The sequence below is a fragment of the Meles meles genome, chromosome 3 (genome assembly GCF_922984935.1).
Source record: "Meles meles chromosome 3, mMelMel3.1 paternal haplotype, whole genome shotgun sequence".
Classification (NCBI taxonomy): Eukaryota; Metazoa; Chordata; class Mammalia; order Carnivora; family Mustelidae; genus Meles; species Meles meles.
This window is the reverse complement of record NC_060068.1, coordinates 149,294,659-149,301,733: the sequence shown is the minus strand read 5'-3', so window position 1 is coordinate 149,301,733 and position 7,075 is coordinate 149,294,659. Positions and strand designations below refer to the sequence as shown.

General features: G+C 38.5%; 1 pseudogene; it reads right to left on the bottom strand.

The window, feature by feature from the left end:
• Positions 1–275: 275 nt before the first annotated feature.
• Positions 276–751, bottom strand: LOC123938905 (annotated as a pseudogene).
• Between the last annotated feature and the right edge of the window lie 6,324 nt (positions 752–7,075).

Sequence of the window (7,075 nt, the reverse complement as noted above, 5' to 3'; positions counted from 1 at the left end):
CAACTTGGGCATGTCATTTCCTTTTTTTTTTAAAGATTTTATTTATTGGACAGAGATCGCAAGTAGGCTGAGAGGCAGGCAGAGAGAGAGGAAGGGAAGCAGGCTCCCTGCTGAGCAGAGAGCCCGATGCGGGGCTCGATCCCAGGACCCTGGGATCTTGACCTGAGCCAAAGGCAGAGGCTTTAACCCACTGAGCCACCCAGGTGCCCCCTCCCCTTTTTTTAAACTGGGAAAATAACTTTGTTTTCTTCAGGGGTGTGGGCAGATGTCTAGTCTCAGAACTTAGGGAATTGCTTCTTGGTGCCAGTGGCCTTCATGTCTTCACAAGCATGTTGAAATGCACAGTCTTGCTCACAGGCTGGCACTTACCCACTGTGACATTGTTGCCCATCTCAGACATCCCTGAAGCATGGGGACAGGTGCACAGACATGTTCTTGTGTTTCTCAAAGTGGTTGTACTTTTGGAGGTAGTGGAGGTAGTCTAAGAGGATGACAGTGGCCCTCTGCATCTTCATCTTGGTCACCACACCAGACAAAATCCATCTATTGATGAAGACATTACTAGTAAGGGGACATTTCCTGTCAATATAGGTGCCCTCAGTGACCTCCTTGGGCATCTTGAAGCCCAGTCTGCTGTTTTTGTAGTATCATGGGAACTTTTCCTTGCCAGTTTCTCCAAGCAGGACCCTCTTTTTATTTTGAAAGATGGTTGGCTACTTTTGGTAGCACACTCAGTCTGAAAGTCCGCCATCTTCCTGGCTGCCTGAAAAGGCCGTCAATTTACTTTTTAATTGTATGTTCTATAGAGTCTAAATATAGAGCAATTATTTCCCATGAAAATTTAGTGTCTGACTTGAGATGTGTTATATATGTAAAATATGCACTGGATTTTGGAACAATATAAAAAAGAATGTCTCAGTAATTTTTTATATTGATTATACATTGAAAAGATAATATTTTACATAGATTGAATATATTTTATTCAATTTCATCTGTTTCTTTTAAAGGTTTGTAATGTTGTTACTGGTAAATTTAAAATTACCCATGTGGTTCACATTATATTATTATTAGATAGATTTGGAATAGGCAATACATGGTACAGTATTTTAAAGTGAAAAAAATTCAGTAAAAGCATGGGGGATTATTGAAAAATAACTAGAACTTTAAGGTACTCAAAGATACTTAGATGGAGGGAGTGATATTTCAAAGGGCTCAGGTGGGAGTGTGTGTGAGGTAGTCTGAGAGCAAAGTGTAAGCATGGACTTGATTCAGAACGGTGGGGAATTCAGTTATAGAGATAAATCCTGATAAGTCCTGTTGTGCAGGGTGCTGAATGTCAGGCTAAGGAACTTGGATCTTATTCTATGGGCAATTAAAGAATAACTGGAAGTTTTTGAGAAAAGAGGATATTTTATGGAGGTCAATTTTGTTTTACTTGAATGGAGAAATATTGGAGAAGAGATCAGTTATGATACTACTATGATAATATTCATGGTGTAAGGAGTACCTGATTTCAGGGGCACCTGGGTGGCTCAGTGGGTTAAAGCCTCTGCCTTCGGCTCAGGTCATGATCCCAGGGTCCTGGGATCGAGCCCCACGTCGGGCTCTCTGTTCTGCAGGGAGCCTGCTTCCTCCTCCTCTCTCTCTCTCTCCCTGCCTCTCTGCCTACTTGTGATCTCTGTCTGTCAAATAAATAAATAAAATCTTAAAAAAAAAAAAAGGAGTACCTGATTTCAGTTGGTGGTTGTATTAGAAATAAAACCAATAATGATAATGAAAATAATGATAGCAAATATTTATTAATGAGTTTTGTGTCAAGAATTGTGTTAAATATTTTTACATGATTTATGTAGCTCTCAATGCTTCTCTGAATAAGTGTTATTGTCCCCATTTTATAGATGGGGAAACTGAAACAGCGAAGTTAAGCACCTCTTTTTTTTTTTTTTAAGATTTTATTTATTTATTTGACAGAGAAACAGTGAGAGAGGGAACACAAGTAGGGGGAGTGGGAGAGGGAGTAGCAGTCTCCCTGTTGAGCAGGGAGCCTAATATGGGGCTTGATCCCAGGACCCTGGGATCATGTCCTGAGCCAAAGGCAGATGCTTAACCAACTGGGCCACCGGGGTGCCCCCAAGTTAAGCATCTTGATGAGAAGAACATCTTGATGAATCAGAGAGGTTTTGGAAATCCATTTGGTTATGCCACTAGTGAATATCCTTTTCTCTTTTTGGAATACCAGGAGATGGAGGTTGCTATTTTACACGATTGATGAGAGGAATCTTCTCTAATGAAGTGAGAGTTGAGTAGATATCTGAAGGAAAGGAGAGAACAAAGCTTATGGCTTTCTGGAAGGAGAGTGCTCCAGAGAAGGAGAACATCAGGTACATGAGATAAAGTAGGAGCCTGCTTGGTGTGCTCCAGGAACAGCAAAGATACTCAGTCCAAGACTGACTGGGCAAGAGCCATGTGGGAAAAAAGCTCGGATTTCAGGAATTCCAGACCATGTAGCATCTTGAGCCTTTATGTAACATTGGATTTTGCTTTGAGTGAGATGGGAAGATATTGAAGGATTTAAAAAAAAAAAGATTTTATTTATTTATTTGAAAGAGAGAGAGAAAGAGCATGAGCAGGGAGTAGGGGAAGAGGGAGAGGGAGAAGCAGACTTCCTATGGGGCTTGATCTCAGGCCTCTGAAATCATGACCCGAGCCCAAGGCAGAGGCTTAACCAACTGAGCCACCCAAGTGCCCCAGTATTGGAGGAATTTTAATAGAAAATGGACTTAATCTGACTCATATTTTAAAAAGAGCTCTCTGGCTAGTATTTTAGATTTGATTTCATGGGACAGAGATGAAAGCCAGTTAGGAGGATATGGCAGTAATCCAGGAGAGAGATGATGCTGGCTAGGACCAGCATGATCGAGGTGGAGGTGATAGGAAGTGTTTGCATTCCGAATAGTAAAACCAACAGGATGAATATGGGGTGTAAGAGGAAGAAAGGAGTCTAGGAAGACTTTAAGATTTTTGGCTTGAACAACTGGAAAAATGAATTTGCAATTTACTGATGAAATAGGTAAGAATATGATCAGAACAGATTTGGGGGGAGGTGAAAATCAGGAGTTGTTTGGCGTCTTTAGAGATTCCTGTTAGGCGCCTGTGGCAATATGTCAGGCAGACAGTAGACTATTTAAGTCTGCAGTTCGGGGCACATATTTAGGCTGGAAATATAATTTTGGTGGCATTAGTAATATAGCTGGTATATAAAAAAGAAACTAGATTAGATCATTAGAGCACAGGTAGAAAAAAGATCTGAGGTTTGATTCCTGGCATGCTCTAACATCTAGTATGTGCAGGTTGGGGAGATGAGAAATCAGCAAAGAGACAAAAGGTGTTGCCAGTGAGGTAGGAGGAAATCCCCAAAATGTGGTGTTTTGGGAGACCCGTGAAAAGTGTTTTTTTTTTTTTTTTAAGATTTTATTTATTTATTTGACAGACAGAGATCACAAGTAGGCAGAGAGGCAGGCACAGAGAGAGGGGGAAGCAGGCTTCCTGCCAAGCAGAGAGCCGGATGCGGGACTCGATCCCAGGACCCTGAGATCATGACCTGAGCTGAAGGCAGTGGCTTAACCCACTGAGCCACCCAGGCGCCCCTGAAAAGTGTTTTAAGGAGGAGAGTGTTATCAAGAATTTCAGATTCAGATATTGCTGTTAGGTCAGATAAGATGACTTGGGAAATACCCATTTGCTTTAGCAACCTGGAAGTCACTAGTGACTTTGACAAGAGTTATTTGGAGTGTTGGGGAAGGAAGACAGACTGTAAAGTTCAGAAGGGAGATAAGGAAGATAGTGAGTGTAGGTGATTTTCTTTCTTTCTTTCTTTCTTTCTTTCTTTCTTTCTTTCTTTCTTTCTTTCTTTCTTTTTTAAAGATTGTATTTATTTAACTGGCAGAGAGAGAGAGGGAGAGAAAGTATAAGCAGGGGGAGCAGCAGGCAGAGGGAGAGGGAGAAACAGGCTCCCTGTTGAGCAGTGATCCCAATGTGGGGCTTGATCCCCACCCACCCCATCATGACCTGAGCTGAATGAAAACACTTAACTGACTGAGCCACCCAGGCACCCTAGGTGCTTTTTTGAGGAGTTTTGCTGTAAAAGACAGCAGAAGAATGACATGAAATCTAGGAGGAGATAAGGGGTCAGAGAAGATTTTGATTTTGTTTTGTTTTGAAGAGGGAATGTAGGGTGCCTGTGTGCAAATGGTGATGGCCCGCTGTGGAGCAGGAGAGGGGAGCACTGAAGGGGCAGCATCACTGAGCACTCGGGAGGGGGTGGGCTGTTGTGCACCAGTGGAGTTGGCTTTTGGCAGAAACAGCTGTAGTAATGGAATGGCATTAGAGTCAATAAATGATAGTATCAGATTCTTCGTAACTAATTTACCAAATTGTACCTCAGATTGTTTCTTTAAAAATGCATCCTTCGGGGTGCCTGGGTGGCTCAGTGGGTTAAGCCTCTGCCTTCAGCTCAGGTCATGATCTCAGGGTCCTGGGATTGAGCCCCACATCAGGCTCTCTGCTCAGGGGGGAGCCTGTTCCCCCCCCCCGCCCACCTACTTTTGATCTCTGTCTGTCAAATAGATAAATAAAATCTTAAAAAAAATAAAGTAAAAATGCATCCTTCAATGTATTGGAAGACCCTCATTCTCACTTAGCGTAAATGGAAAATGAAGCGCAGCGAGGTACCATTTTTTTAATCTGTCAGCAGGGCCAAGATTAAAAATACTTTGATAGCACCCTACATTGGCGGAATGTGGAGAAATTATTCTTATACATGGTGAGTGGGAGTGTAATTGGGCGGCCTGTATGGAGGGAAATGTGACAAGTCTTTATCACATTTACAAATGCACAATATCCTTTGTATCCAAATTCTACTGTTAACTTATTCTGTAGATACAATTAGCAATGTAGGAGGAGACATTTCAGAATATTTACTGTAGCACTGTTCATTAGTAGGAAAAGGTGATGAAAATGAGTACTCAAGCAGTAGTGTTCTGATGTGAAGTGATGGGATGTGAACTGGGGTGCACCCATATCACGGAATTGGGTACAGCTGTAGAACAGGAATGAAGAAGCCCTTTATCTGTTGATATAAATAAAATCTCTGAGAAGCACTGTTAAGTAACAAAGGGAGTCACAGAACAGTGTGTATAGTTTGCTACCATTTCTGAAAAAATACATATATGATTCATATATGTATTTGCATATGTCTAAATATGTGTGGAAAGATCTGGAAAATATTTTAAATAATATTACCTGACATATACTATCCTAGTTCCATTGTTCATATGATATGATAATCTCTCTTCATGATGAGGTTTATTTTTGTAAAAGCAAAAGAGTATGAGAATTAAGAAGGTAGTAAACATGTTGATGACTTTAATACTTTTGATCAACCAGGAGCTAAACATTTTAATTATAGACAGCTTACCAATTTAAATCTAAAATATCAAGAAATGAAAATACATGTTATAATTAATGAATCAAAACAATATATTTCAGTTGTTTTAAGCAATAGTAAGAAGATTGTCGTTTTTAAATTTCAAGTAAAATATAATAAATTATAATTTTTTATAATGTGTGGTATGTGCTTTAAAATATTTTAACATTACATATTAATCTAATTTGTTATTTCTGAAATTATATTCAATAATATATTCAAATATATTATTTTAAATATAAGTTAATAAAATGTTAAATGCATTGGTGGACTTAGCATATTAAACAATTTTAATATTCCAAAATTTTTCCTAGATTTCAATTTTTGTATAGGTATATATGTTTTTCATTATTATCGTATTGCATCAGAAATAGGCTATCTAGGTGCTTGAAGAAAATGCAGTGCAATTCTTCTAATTCTCTTTTTCTTGTTCAGTTACATTTCTTTCAGATTCTAGGCAATTTAGATTTTGTTTTGTATATTTGATCTTCACCAGCACAAGGAAATTATGATCATTTAGTTTCTCCTTCAATTACTCAACTTTGCTCCAATCTTTTGCCTCTTCTTGTCTGAGGAGCAGAGACCTTACTATATAATGAATATGTCATAACAAACGCATGTTCAAATCAGACCTGAGAATAATCCTTTTAGATTCCTTAAAGTGGTATCATATTAACCTATGCTAAATAATTATACATTTTGGAATGTAGGATTTTGTTTTTCAATGTTATTGATTGTACTTTCTAACATACCACTTGTCAAATAAACTCATTTCTAATAGTCAACAAATGGTATTGATTTCAAGATTTCTAACATACAGTCTTGAAACACTAGGGTGATATCTTTTGTCAGACGAAGTACTATTTGACAATTCAAAGACATACCTTTTTCTGAATGGTGTATTGTTAAGAGGAAATACCTGTGAACAAAAGGTGGAAATAACCGTACTGGGAATCAGGTAACACAGGCTGAGAGCAAGGATAGTGGATAGAATATATGGGCAAAGTCTAAGGGCTTAAATGACAGCTCAAAGACAAGATGGGATTTCATCTACTTTCAAAACATTACTTTTGTGCTTAACTTGAAAGCACCGCTGCTTTTCTTCAGCTCATATGATAGTAAATATTCAATACTCAAGCATATATATAAGCTTCCAGTTACTCAAGGGTGGTAGATGTATTTGTATTTTATTGGATTTCATTTAACAACGAGATCTTTTTGCAAGATTCACATTCTCAGGTGTATTTTATAGATCAGTTCTTTACATGTATATGATATAAATATGATTTTATTTTTCGTTATTGAAAATGCTAGGAGTGTGAAATAGGAAATATTATAGTCATATATCATAAAAAATAATTTATCTACCTCTAAAAGCTAAGGTCAAGAAATCCCAAACACCTGTTAATACGTTCATGCATTAGGTGATTCTAGCTGTGTAATTTTGAAAATACTCATAGGAATATTTTGTGCTTTTATTTATTTATTTATTTTTATTTATTTATTTGACAGAGAGCGATCACAAGTAGGCAGAAAGGCAGGCAGAGGGAGAGAGGAGGAAGCAGGCTCCCTGCTGAGCAGAGAGCCCGA